Genomic DNA, 15162 nt, shown 5'->3' with positions numbered 1-15162 from the left:
ATTTCAGAAAGCTCAAAACTCCCATCATTTCTACTTTCTGCAGAAAAGACAAATTTATTTTACAGTCCCAGAAATCCTGAAATATTAAATCAGATTGCAAATCAGGAGTTATGTGAAGTTGCCGATTGGCTTAGAGCTGGCTAACTTTCTTTAAATATTAGCAAAACTCGCTTTATTATTTTTAAAAACTGGCACAAAAAGAAACCTAGCAACTTTGAAATTAAAATCAATAAAGAAACTTTTGAACAAGTCAACAGTACAAGGTTTTTGGGATTAATAGCAGACAAAGAACTATCTTGGAAACAACATATTAAACAAGTGGAATCTAAAATATCAAGAATCACAATGTCAGGTATAATGATCAGAGCAAGGCATTATATATCTTTAAGGACATTGTATACCGTATATAACACGTTCATCTATCGGTACTTGACATATTATTCATTCAAAATATTTCTCCGTTTCTGATCGGCTAAAATCACACGCATAATTCATCATCATAACCAATTACTATTGACCAAATTTGGAAGAATTTTGCCATATTGAACTGATGACGTCAGAAGTGCCGCGAAGTTGCAGATTATTGAACCTTTAACCAAGAAGACCTGGGGACGAGTTTGACTTGTTTTCAAAGGGAGTGATGGCGAAGTGAGTAATGGCGGAACATTTTAGTTGTTTCACGGCGAAAAAAACATAGCAAGAACAGCAAGAAGACAAGTTCACGGACGGCATCGGCTATTTGGGGATTATTTGCAGACCTGAACAGCCATTTATATCCTAAACTTCCCGATAAAGATGCACTATCGATATGAACTTAACATCGACGGAGCTTGTTTTTAAACTCGGAGCGTGTTATTTTTTGGAGACCGGGCCCCCCCCCCTTATCTCAGCATCTCTCCGGCTGGATTTATGCTACGTTTCGGGAGTTAAGAGAAGAAACCAGCTTCTGATGCTTTCTGCCATCATTAACTAACCAGATACAATAGACAAATTAATTATGTATGAATAAGAACCACTGACACTGTCAAAATCAGTAAAAAGGTTAAAATAAGCAAGTTGTTATCAGACTGAAAAACTGAGAATGAACCATGTTCTTGATAATTATATAACAAACATGAGACATCAGCATTTTAATTATTAATATTTTGATGAAACTCCGTTTTGCGGATGACTGAAACAGTTATCAGAAAAACTGTTAAAACAGGCATAAATGACATGAAAGTGTTCAAATTAAAATGCCATGTAGTTCTGAAAGACTTAAAGGGACAGGTTCACGGTTAAGTGCATGCTCATTAATTAAATTACTTTTTTCCAATTTATTATTAATTCTATCGGTTAATAATCCCACTCGCATGTAGCTCAGCGATCTGAGAGTGTATTTCAAAGTAGAAATGTATTTCAGAGTAACCTGAAGTTACGAACGTTTTATTCCATGGTTGATTAATTTAAAGCTATCTGGAAATATTTAAGTTGATCAAGAGCATAGACAATACAGCATGTCCCGGCAGAAAAAACAGCATTTTGATAAATGAGCATGCGCTGAGCCGTGAACCTGTCCCTTTAGTTTTAGTTAATTTTCCTTGCATGAGAGGCCTCGATTAATATTATTTCAAGCGAACAGTTACACCTTGTGACGACTTTTTTCATCCACAAATCAATTTACTTAATCAGGCAGTTACAGTCAATTAATCTATTTAATTACTCATTTATATTTAAAATAATTTGACTAACACAATCACAAATTTACTTGCAGATATAAATGTAATTACACTGCGACAAGACCAGCAACCCGTAGAACTTCTTCTTAAAGTTCCTATTTCAGCCCCATGAGCAACCCACATCCTCTGGCCCAGGGTTGCTTTATTGTTACAAGAAGTCTTGTATTGGGGAATAGGGTGAGGCAAGTTGACACAATGGCAAATGACCAGGGCACAAGTTTACGTGTACGGATGTAGTAAACTATTCAATGCAGGGGCGGATCCAGGAGTTTTCTTGGGATAGGGTGCATCACTAAGGAACTACCATTTTAACTACCATTTTTACGGCGTTTAACATAAATTCTTCAACAGCAATAAGCCCCATTTTTTCTTCTTTGTAGAATACCAGCTGTACATGTACACTGTTAAAAAGCCACAGGTCATCTCAGGGGCGGGGGGGGGGGGGGGAAGGGTGCGCTTCCTCTGCACCTTCTCCCTAGATCCGCCCCAGGAAGGGCATATCAGTCTTTAATTTGTGACCAACTGATTGGAAAATGAAATCTTGAGTTTATTGGAAGCATCCTTTTATTCAGCAGTATAAGCATTTATTTAGCCATTAAGTTGTTTTGAAACTTAGTGGTTACTGATGCCATAAATTACATCGTATTGCGGATACAAAGTCATAATACAAAACGACTTGTTTTAGGTGAATGAGGGTGGACTATCTTTTCTCATTTGTTAAGTGATCATATGTATATGGTCCACGTCAGTACGCCGCCAAGTATAAGATTCATGGAGGATATTTCATCAATACTTTCGCCACCAATGTGACCATAAAAAAAAACGGTATTCCTTCTCTCTACCGACGTTAGAAACGTATTCAACTTGTCCCCATCGTTTTGTAATTCAAATGGTCAAAATGGATGGGGAATCGAGCGATTCATCTCACTATTTCCTTCACAATGTCGGAACACTATGAAAATCGAGGCATAACACAATCGAACGAGATGTAAATGAAATGGCCGAGTAATCAGTATTCTGCATTTTAGTTACTAACCTTTCAGCAGTATGGATCGTCGAGGTAAGAAGTTTTTAAAGCGCTGCAAAACAAGACGTTTCCAGTTCGCTGACGATGAAATCGAAAGGAGCGATCGAAAAAGAAAGAGACCGTGGAAACTAACTGTTAAGAATGTCAGTAACCAGAATGTGGACTGGACTAAAGAATTGTCACAGTAGACTGCTTGCAGTCCTTCTTTTCTCTTAAAATCCATCTAGTTCTTATCTCAGCCAGCGCGACTGCAAGTTACAGTAAGGGATTAGGACCAAACGACAAAGGGCGGTCTCCTTTTTTTACTTCTCGGGCTTGCGCACTCGTTTAAAATAAGAGACTGTTCGCAGTTTAAACATAACAACCCCCAAAATAGCCCCTTGCGACGAACTCATACTAGATATTTTTTTAGGGAATTATTAAGCTAATCCATTGTAGCCCAGAGTAAACTACCATTTATCAAAAAGAAGAGAACGGGTATCCGCAGAATCCGAGCAACCGACAACAGGGACTTTAAGATAGGCCACTACGGTAGGCTGGTATGGTTGGATGTGTATACGGGCGGCCTGGGGAAAACACAGGACGATGAGGTCATGTGCGAAACTCGCTTGTAATTTCTTTCGCAGAAGGCTCAATTACTGAAGAGAAGTTTCTTATTTTATACGAAGAATACCAATCAGAAGAATAAGGGTACATATTAAAGCTAGCTACTTTTCAAAACTGTAGTCGATCGATGTTTTTGTTTAAACTTTCCTTTCCTAAGCCGACACCTTTTGCGTTAAAGGAATCTTTTCTTCATAAAAATACATTTTTAAGTTATAAAAAGACGGCTACAATTATCACTGTTAGGCCCAGTTGAAACGTCGCACTTCTCATGTGCCGAAACTAAAGCACAAATTACTAAAATTTCGAAAAATTTATTTTCACTTGTTTAAAGCATTCTAGACCATTGAACATCGTGAAAATGAATCGAGTTCGACTACACTTTAAGTCGACCTAAATAGGTATTAAGTTCGGTACATGAGAAGATCAACGTTTGAACAGGGCCTTACCTTTCTTTTCGGCAATTTTCCTCTGCCACGGCGGGCGACACTAGGTAGAAAACAAGCAGTCGCCATGCGGCCGCGAGCTAAGGTCAATCAATGTAAACACAAGCCAACGCATATTTAACCCATTGACTACTCAGTTTTAGAAGAAAAGTGACAATAAGTATGCATGAACTCTTATCGGTTTCACCGTTGTCTTCACATTTGCATTTAAACGAGCTATCGATCATATGCGATATGTGGTTAAATAAAATTACTTACTTACTTCCTTACGACGAGAAACCCGGCGAAAACATACCGTCGCAGAAGGACGACGGTAAAAGGTCACGCGCGTTTTGCGTGACGTGACATCTATGTCACAGTGGAGGACACGACGACGGGACCTGGTAACTCTTTCCCAGCTCCCCCGTTTGAAATGGCGAGGGAAAAACAATACATGGCCATTTATCGAAACTTCGTTCGATATGCTACCTACATTAATTCACTAATTCGGCTGGCAAAAAAAAAAAATCCTGGTGTTGTGAGCGGGATAATTCTTCAGAGCGTAAGTTTTGTTAATTTGCACTTTCACAGACAGCGGGAGGGCTATTCGCTTTAGATTACAAAAATATATGTAAATGATTTATCGCGTGATGATCAAATGGTGTAAAAGCATTTTCCAAACTTAAATAATCCTCCTTCTATGTTTTGGAAAATACTAGCCATAACAACATGGAAGAACAAGTATCTGAGGCAAAAGAGATGTTGTCATCCAAAGACTCACAGCAAAAAGAAGAAGCAGTGAAAATTTTAATTGCAATCTCAAGGCAGGGAAGGAACAAGGAGGCTACAGATCTTTTAGCTAAATGCCTGGAAGAGAGCCAGGGAATCACACCAGAGACTGAAGATGATGTCAAGTGGTGTGTGAAGATTGCAGAAGAGGAAAAAAGACTAAGATATGCCATTGAGCGGCTTTATAATTCTCTGAAGAAAGATGGCGAAGACAAAGTGGCTATACAGGATATTGACGGACGAGGCTATGAAAAGAGCAAAGGAAAAACAGAAGGTTGGTTACAATTAAATGGCATCACCAAGAATGAACCTATTGCTATTGGTGAAATGTCTAGTCAAATCATGCCTGTGCACTGCCACTTGACCATGGCTAGGGCACTAAAAGTAAATGATAATTATCCCAATTTTTGGTAGCCTCCCACGCAGAAGTTCTTGGGGGTTTGTCATGTGTTCCTGGGAACGTGTGACGAACCCCTAAGAACATCTGCATGGGAGGCTAACTTTTTTGGATCGTATTGCAGGGCTGTCAACCTCCCACGTCTTCAAATATTGAGAATTGACGGGGAAGGGATGATAGATGACATCATAATGCATAGCAGGTGACGCCATTTGTGAAAAGAAAAAACGCGCCAAAAACATGTTGTTGGAATTGTAACATTTGACCTAATTGGTTTGCTTCCCACCAATCACATTATTGCTTAAATTATCACAATGGCATACTCCGAAAATTTTGGCCCGATCTCAAAATCTAAGATGGTTGTTCCAACTGCGATCGGTGTACAGTAAGACAGCTCAAACAAAGCAAAATATTTGAAATTTCATTGTCAGAAAGTCGAAGCTACAAGAAATGGCAAACTTCGGCGATTATACGGGAGATTTCAGACTCTAATCTGGAAACCGGGAGGAATGGTTCAAAATCTGGAGTCTCCCGGATTATCCGGGAGAGTTGACAGCCCTGTGTATGAGGATCATTAGTTAGTATATAGTATCCCGCCACTTGCATTCAGTTTGGAATGTCAGGAGGAATTGGTGGGCACCTGTAACCTTAATTAACACCCATGCACATAACAGCTTACCCTAAAAAATCCTTGCTACAGGTGCATGAGCAACAGCTTGACAAATTTGTCAGTATACATGGTGGTGAAAATAAATTGAATAAAAGGAGATAGATCTGACTAAGGAGATACATGTAGACACAACTTTTGAGTTGCAAAAAAAGAGAAATAAATTTGTACTACTCTTTGAAAAAGTTTACATTTTGTACCCTTTTAAAAGACCCTAGCTCCTAAAACAATGACCTTAAAATAATGCATGTTTAGCATCCAGGGCGAGGTTGTTCAAAGCTGGGTCAAAAGATGAACCAGCGTTAGTGTGAAATTTTTATCCAGGTATGAAAGCTTTAAAAACAAATTCAGTTTAATTCTTTTTGTCTTCAAGTTGATGATTGGCTACTCTAAAAAAATAGGGAAAATTATGTGGGAAAATACTTTCAGGAAAAAGGAAAAGAAATTCAGATAATTTAAATTGAACATCAAGTTTGTGCTAATCAGCCTTTAAACGACTAGGTCCAGTATGATTATTGTTTATTTAATGAAAAGGAAACAGACAGCCAAGAAGCAAATAACAGTCCTGAAAAGGAGAATAAAGAAATGAGTGAGGAAGTTGGACTGATGAGCTTGCTGATCAATGCTTTGACTGTTGGCGAAAAAGATGAGTTCACTCTGGCTGAACTAAAGGACACAGTGATGGCATATGCCAGAGGGGAAGTCCCTGAAGTAGTAACGTTGCTGAGTAAGGAAGACATGGATAAATTCAATAAGGCCTCCGTACTGGAAAAGGTACTGCACTGTGTACTAAGTTAAAACTGTCTACTAAGTTGAAAAAAGAAAAAGGTTGCAGTATTCAATCTGTTCACTCTTTTTAAGCTATAAAACTGGGTTACAATTTTAAAACTAGGCTCAGGTATAAAATGTGCATATTTCTTTTGGTGCTCCCTAAAATAAAAACCCCATTTATTTAGGCCTCCTTCCAACCCCCCTCCTTCCCCATCTCAAGATGCTACTGGGTCCTTCCCTTACAAGACCCCATCAAGAAGAATTTTGTCTACCATCTGGATTTGATCTACGGCTCTGTTTTGGTTCCTTTCAAACCTGCATTATAATTATGCATGTACTTTTTTCGCGAAAGAAAGATGACCATCACAGTATCTACAGTGTATGAACTTTTCTTAAATAACAATAAATCATTTGTTAAGAAAAAAAAGGAAAAAAATCATTATGAAAGTTAATATGTGATGAAATTTCTAGAGAGCTGGTACAACAGCTTTATTTGTATTATTTGAAGAAAAGATTTGCAGCAAAGCCAGTTGGTACAGCAATCATGCCAATAGCTACTCCCTTCATCCAATTAAAGGGAATCATATAATAGGCAAATTAAAAATGAGTAATTAGCACATTGGAACTATGGTGTGGTCAACCTTACAGGTTTGGTAGATAAATAAGGGATTTTATATCACCTCACTTGACATGTTATCAAGAGTTGGCTGTGCTGATGACAGTAAAATTAAATGAATAAAAACATACACTGATTTTATCATCGACTAGGGAGGTGCTGACATTTGATGTCAAGAAGAAATGTTGTTGATGTTGTGGTTCAATTTTTTAATCCTTGGTTTAATTTTTGTTGATCAAACTCATTACCATACATTACCACACCCAAAAAATAAAAGAAAATAAATTTAAACTAAGGATAAAATTGAACCACAAATCTACCTGACTGTGTTTATTTGAGCTTGGACTTTTGACTTTAGGGGATTGATGAAGTGAAACATTGTTTGGAGAACTGCCCGCATATGAGCTATCAATACCTCTCTAAAATGTCCTGACATGCACTATATGAATTTTGATTTGTTGCCAAACTTGATTTAGATGTTTTCTTTTGTATAACCAGGTCATGAAATATCCAGATCAGTCCCTGGAATCTGCAAAGCACTTCATCCTTGTAAAGATTTCTAAGAAAGGATCCACCTTCTTGAAGTCCTTGATTCCAACCTCCCAAATCCAAATGCTAGTTTTACTGTATGTTTACAGCCAACTGACTGCAGTCTTCCTCTGGTTTATAATTCCTTTGATTATTTTCTACATCTGCTTCTTGTCACTGGTCGTGTTTTCTCTCCAAATGTTTTATGGAAGGGAAGCCTTGAGACAACTGAGAAGTGTGTCAGAGCTAATGAAAAAGTATGTAATCTGTTTATTAATTTTTGCTTATGGCAATACTCCTTGAAAATTTGGTGGGGTTGTGCAGCATGTGCTCTGAAACTCTAACCCTAGTCAAATGAAAATCTTTCATTTTGTCTGCAGAATTGTGGACCTCAGAACAGCTCTCTTTAGTAGGTTAATTGAAAAAAAGACAAATTCAATCCTAGACCTTACCCTACTTGATTTAAAATTTTAGACCAAAAGGGGCTCAAAAACTGTACCCTATGGGGCTGCATATTCCTATAAAGCTTAACGGAGTTCCCCCCCCCCCCCACCTCTCTGAGATAGTAATGCATAATGGTTTAGGCCACCCAAGGCTTAAGCCCAGCTTTATAGTCAGTAACAGAATGGTTTTGGTAGCCATGGAAGTCAATAGCTATTTTGGGATGAAGTATAAAAAATAAATAAAGAAAAATTAATATAAAAACTAACTATTCCCTTGTTTCAGCTGGAATAGAAAATTGTGAACATTCAGTTACCCCAGGGATTGGGGGGGGGGGCATATCTGGTGATAGAAGTGTGTGTGCAAGGGAAACCCAAAAATATAAGGCCCAACAAAGGCCACTACCAAATTAATTTCCCTCTGCAGCTAAGGCTGACCCTGTCTGATGTAAGATGCAGGGGGAAGTGTTGGTGGGGTGAACTCTAGAACTGGGTATTCTTACTTCGCCCCTCCCAAAATAGTTTCCCTCTGCAGCTCGGGTTGACCCCGTCTGATGTAAGATGTGGGGGAATGTGTTGTTGGGGTGAACAGGTAGATTCATGGGAAGTCTAGAACTGGGTATCCTTGCTTTGCCCCTCCCGAAGTAGGTTCCCTCTGCAGCTAAGGCTGACCCTGTCTGCTGTGATTAGGATGGGGGAGTGCAAATAGGGTAAGAAGGGTGTTTGCATAGGCTCTTTAAAACTTGGTCTCTTTTTACACCCCTCCAAAAATAACTTCCCTCTGCAGCTAAGGATGACCTTGCCTTCTGTAAGAAGGGGGGATGTGCAATTGGGGTAAAAGCGGGTTTGCAGAAGCACTTTAAAATATGGTCCCCTTGTTCTGCCTCTCCCAAAGTTCAGCGTCCTCCTTTCAGCTAGAGCATAGCCTTCTTTAGTGTATTCTTAAGGAACAAACAAAAACTATTGCGTGACTTTAAAATGCTGTGTAAAATTGTTATATCTTACTAGGTTTGACCCTCGACTGAACAGCAGTGAAGCCGAGAATAAGTTCATGTGGAACTCTGTGACTCCATACATTTCCTTCTTCATTGTTTTGTTGGTAACTGTGGCTGTGTTTCCACTTTGTGACAAACTCTGGATACCGTGTTCTGAACTGAGTTTGGTAGCTTTGTTCTTTACAGGTAAATACTTGCCATCTCTCATGATAGTTTGTGTTGTGAATGTTTCTCAGGTACGCACAGGTAGCTACCCGCCTGCTTAGGCAAGGGGGATACTTTACTTCCAAAAATTATTGAGTTTAAACTTACCGAGTAAAGGCAGAACCTGACGAGGAGCTAACGAAGAAAATGAACAGTGCAGACAAAGGAAACGAGCAAAGCTGCACATGGAAGAAAAGACATGCGCGCTCCTTGCCCATGGAGTCTATGACGTATTTCCGGTACCTGAACGAACCAAAGAATCGAGATTCTTTCTGCTAAATGCTTGTGCCCAGGCGTCTTGCGTTCAGTTTATGTTGCGTTCTCCTGGCGTCGAACGCAATGAATTGTCTTTGCTTTGGTTGGACTACCACTTAGAATTTGTGGCCCAGTCTCCATCGGGGAACCTAAAAACAGTCCTTTGTGCTATGTAACTTGTTGAATGCATGCTTGGAGAGCGCTTTTCCTTAGCTTATGCAGTTATAGACCACTCCATCTAATGATTCCATATGGTTACTAGTTTCTTCTTTCAGAGGACTACCGGATAAATACGATGACTATGCACTGTACACAATTCTCCTCAAGCTGCTAACCACCGGACTGTGTTGTTTGGGGAATGTGCGAGGACTGGCCTTCCTGTGCTACCCAATTATTGTTGGTAAGGTAAAGTCATATCTCTGCAAAATTTTTATTGTTTTTCAATACTTTTACTTTATGGAAACACGAAAAGTGTTAATCCTATATTTACTGCGAAAAATCTTCGTTACGTGAATTGCAAAGTTCATCCCTCTGTGTCTGAATCTTCTAAAGCAGACACCAAGACCAAACATTTGGGCCATGTGCGGACTGGAAAAAAATAAAGTTCTGGTTAGCAAGAAAAAGGGGCGAGGATGCGGGATGTGGCGAGTCCCCTTTCCATACCCTAATTAAAAAGCTTAGTTCCCTCAATTCATTTGATAAAGTGAAGGGGTTCAAGTGCCAACGTCTCTAAAGTTAGCCCTCCACCAGAGCCAATTCACGAATTCGTGTCCTCGGAAAGTCAATTGTTTGTAATTGTAATTGTAATTTTTTTACCAATGAAGCCCAACTAGAAGTTCCTAACAACTCGTTTAAACGTGTCCACTCGTTCCAAATCAAATTGTTATAAGTGTATTGGAAGTGTTATATTTGGAAATGCATTTGAGGAGAGGAGAAAACCGGAGTTTCTAGTCAAAAACCCCTCGGAGCAAAGAAGAGAACAAAAAACAAACTTAACCCACATATGGCGACGACGCCAGGATTTGAACCCAGGCCACATTGGTGGGAGGCCAGTGCCCTCAAGCGCTCCCAGAGCTACCTTCATTACTTGCATGTACTTTGTAATCTTCTTTTTTTTGTTCTCCGCAGTGCCCCTTCACTATGGACTGGAATTTGACATCAGTCTTCCATCGATTCTCCAAGTGGTAATTTTTGTCCTGCTTCTCATTATGGCGAGCCGTCACTCTTGGCGTGGAATGTATAAAGTACTTATTCCTTATTTGGTGTGTCTGCTATGGTGGCAGCTTTTTACCGAATTATTTCACTTCACGACCTGGAGCAGCTTGCTCCGCGCCACCCTGGGGTGGGTAATTGTTGTGACCACGCTACCTTTACTGATTCTGTTCACTGTTGGCCTGTCTGTGACGTATTTCGTGCAGTGGTTTATGACGCTTGATTTGGCATTCAAGCTTGCGGTCACAGCTGCAGTTGTAGCGTTTTCATCGGCTGTGTTTTACTACTCCAAGCTAGAGATTCCTCATGGAGAGAAACTCGAGCCCAAGAAAAAACTAATCATAATCTTGACGGGTTCGGTGGTTGTTAGCCTTTTGCTTCCCGTTGTTTACATCAGTTTTGTCCCTTCGATATATGGCCCACCCAAAGCCCTATTATGGAAGGAGTACTACAATTCCTGTGTCAGTGTGACTAAGGGGGGTGAAGTCAATATCGCAGCAGTACAGATAAGATGCAATGAATTTCAAGGCGAGTCTGTCAACTGGACTGGAATTGTAGCTGATGTTAAGTTGAGCTCTGTAGAAAATCGCTTTCGTCCCTTGGTCACTTACCTCCCCCGGTTTTTGCAGCCTTCTCTGAAATGCCTTCTTGGAGAAGAGGAGAATAGAGGTGGAGAGAGGTATGAGGACAAATTTAAAACTTATATGTATACAGATTTGGTTCCCTGGATCTTTCAAAGAAACTTTGCTCTTTCGTTCCCTTTCAAGAGCTGTTCTAGAGTAAGCAGTGAATCGGTATTGTGAATTGCATATGGTAAGCAACAGTTGTTTCCTAATATTACGAATGAAATTAATAGAGCAACGTACTCGTATAAGAGAAAATCGTTACTTTTTTGGTAGTAACCATCACACCATTCGCTAGACCTGCCTGATGAAGGAAATTCTGCGCTATTGTGTATCCAGAATTGTTCGATTATGGGGCGAGTTTAAACTCAGTTGATCAGGTCACACGATAGCTTTGAATCTTATAATAGCAAAAATATTTGTTCAAGTTCTTTAACAGAAACATGATATAGAAAAACAAGAAAGAAAAAATAATGGCCTTAACGTATTGCTGTCGAGGTTGGCAACTGGAGATAGAACAACCATGGCAGTTCCCTCGCGTTTGTTAAAGTCTAGTTCAGGAGAACCATAAAAAGTGACTTTATTACCTTCTTTCAGGTTCACGGAAGCACGCTGGTGGTTGCCAAAGGCTAAAGGACCGTGCCATTTAAGAACGTATGACAGGTACACCTTTTCTGTTGGGGTAAAGATGACTACTGATGCAGCATCACAGCACGAGGAAGTAGTTAGAGTGACTGTCACACACCGATTCTACCATACCATGGTCACATTACAAGAGAATACACAGGTATGATATAATTAGGGCTTGTCTTATTTTTTACATGGTTGCCACAGGTCAGTAAATGGTCAGGGGAAAAAATTGCAAGGTCAGAGAACAGTCAGGAACTTCACTTCGAGCCAGCGAAAAATTTAAGTCTCTGAAAGACCTCAGGGAACAGTGAAATTTTAAGAGTACTTATGAATTTTCCCGTCTATTTTTACGGTGTAAAATTCTTTTTACATTTTACGGTCATGAATCATGTTGTATTGGTGGAATGTTGTTCATGAAATTGAACGACAAGATGATGTTTGGAATTTCAAGAAAATCAATTCTTTTTGCACGTTACGGTTATCAATTCATGTACACTGCAAGTGACTTGCTGAAATCAAGTCGGTAGACTTGATGTTTTTGAAGGGTCATGTAAGGCGTTTTCATGTGATGTCACAACAGCCATGGTGTTCCAAAACATTGAAAAGGAGGTCATGTTGGTGTCCAAAACGAATCCTGAGGAACCTTTTTTTTGTTAACGCTTTCTTTTGTTCCAATTAATTTGCATAGATGCTGGTCATGTGGGTGAAAATGCTCTTAATCACTCCATATTTCCAAAAAGTGTTACACAGGCATTTTCAGAAAGGAAATTGCTTTTTAAGAGCCTTATCGAAAAGAAACGATCCATGGCCCTCCATGTCATCGGATGGAACGTTGGGGTGCTCTGCCTCTATGCTATATAGTTGACTGACCGATGGTGAAAGAGGGTAAAATTCGATTTGTATTGACAATATTTCACATAGAGTGACCCTAAACCCATTAAACAACGCCCCCAAGCGAAGAGTTACCTTAAACGTGGCACTCAAATTTTATTTTGATAGTGTTGGTTCGAATTCACTGTAATGAAATCCCGTTTTGTTGAACGATTCAGTGTCTCTTCTATGTAGTAGGTTCGTTTCTGATTCTCCGTTACTAACCAACGTTACTTTCTATATCACAGATCACGTTCCAAGGCCGCTTGGCGAGTGGACCGCCTTACGTGACCGTCACGGCCAAGAGGCTCTTTATCAACGGCACCAAGGTCAAACCACGTATTGGGCTTGGGCGTGACGACATATTTGAAGGATTGCGTGACTCTGGTCGATTCATAACCCGGTTTTTTATGACGCCCTTGATTAACGAAAGAGACTATGATGAAGATGATGTGTGAATTATGACAGAGCGGGGCTTTCATACAGTACTTACAGGCCTCTCTTGGAAAAGCAAAGGGGCAGTTGGTGTGGAATTGTGTATTGTAAGGAAAGATCATTTTCTAGTAATAAAGAGAATGGGATTAGTGTTTGGGATATAATTTATGGCACGTAATGAATATTTAAGTGATGTTTTCAATATGGAAAACGGCTACATCAAAAAAGCAAACAAGCTAGTCTAAGATGTTTTATGTTTGTAAAACATGGAGATTTAGAGCAGCAACAGCTTTGTCCAATATGAGGAAATCCGTGAATATTTGAAAAATTATAGTTTACTTGCTCGTGTTCACTACAAAGCGGAGTTCATGTTGAAAACGTGTTTCTGTTTTAGAAACCGCTAGCAACGATTGTGAACAACAGAGACATGAATGGAAATTAAGCGAGCAGGCCTAATCATAAGTTGAGGGGCCTTTTACACCGCTGATAAATATGGATATGGAGCATTGTTGAGGCAATAAATCGTATGCACGAACAGCTTTTTAAGTTTAACAGCATCTAGCCGGCACAGAGGCCAACGGCAATAAAGTGAGTCATATGAAATTGGTAAAATGTTAGTTTGTGGTTATAAAGCTTTCAACTCTGATTAAAGTAACTAATACTAGATTCGTGTTAGCTTGACCGATGGTGAATTCACTGGATAATATCTTTAGTGGTCCCATGAATTCATTACAGTGGCATGTCTATAACGAAGTGGGGGTTCAAAAGTTGATTCTATTGGCTGGTTTCTAGAATAAGAAGGTGTTCATCTATTGGTTCATTTCAGAGCAAAAATAGCCTCAACAGCAGCCGAGATCCGTCCTTGCTTCAAATTCCTTGTGAGATTTGATTGCCAGATCTCCGTCATGTCGTGCAGGGCTATCATTGCTAGGGCTTTACGAATAATTCTAAGGCTACTTGAATTCTAGGCTACTTGAAGTCTTGCACTTTACTGAGGAAGTCCTGCACGACTTGTTCAGATCGTGGAGGCCATTCGGATTGAACATCATGTTTTATATTTTATTTGTAATTTAGATGTGAACGTACACACGCAGACATAATGGGATTAATCTTTACCTACTATACTACTTCACTGTGTAAAGCCCCAAACAACGTGTTCAGATCGTCGTGGTTATTTAGATTGAACACTGTGTTTTATATTTTATTGTAATTAAGATGTCAACGTACACACGCAGACATAATGGGCTTAATCTTTACGTACTACACTTCTTTAGTGGGTGAAGCCCTGTTCAGCTTGGTTAGATCGTGGTGGTCATTTAGACCGAAGAATATGTTTTATATTTTATTGCAATTTAGATACCAACGTACACACGCAGACGTGATGCGCTTAATCTTTATCTACTATACTACTTCACTGAGTGAAGCCCTGCACAGCTTGTTCAGATCGTGGAGGCCGTTCGGATTGGCCTTTATATATTAGCTGTGGTCACACTACGGACTTTTACCCTGGTAAAACCAATTTGCCTAAGGCAAATTCATCAAAAATCTCCTAAGGTAAATTGGTCTCGGGTTTTGTTTTACCTAGGCAAAAAATTCTGGGAAGGTCACACTACTGATATCGGCTCCCAAGGTTTTCACGCACAGTTGAATTTTTTGGAGCGTACATTCAAGAAAGCAAGATGCGTAGGGATCTAGCCGATCAAAGAGACGTTTCTTTTTTTTTATCTCGCTGTTATTTCTTACGCTAATTCAACGTGCGAGGTGAAACAGGCGAAGATATAGACAACTCGTGCCCCAAAAATTTCTTTCACCGCGTGAGCTATGTCCGGTTCTGTCATCAAGACCTTCGCCGATGAGCGTCTATTGGCTAGTAACCTCGGTATTTCTTTTTTCCCAATCGCTTTGGGGTAGCTGTCAAGGGAAAGTCGATTGTTCTCGAGACATATCCAAGCCCCAG

The 15162-nt window shown here is 39.7% G+C and overlaps 1 pseudogene; it reads left to right on the top strand.

Annotated features, from left to right (window-relative positions):
• The first annotated feature begins 4272 nt into the window (after window positions 1–4272).
• Window positions 4273–13687, top strand: LOC140933411 (wolframin-like; annotated as a pseudogene).
• Window positions 13688–15162: the final 1475 nt, after the last annotated feature.

This window comes from Porites lutea, chromosome 4 (assembly GCF_958299795.1).
Source record: "Porites lutea chromosome 4, jaPorLute2.1, whole genome shotgun sequence".
Lineage (NCBI taxonomy): Eukaryota > Metazoa > Cnidaria > Anthozoa > Scleractinia > Poritidae > Porites > Porites lutea.
The sequence above is the reverse complement of the archived record's forward strand: the minus strand, read 5'-3'. Positions and strand labels throughout refer to the sequence as shown.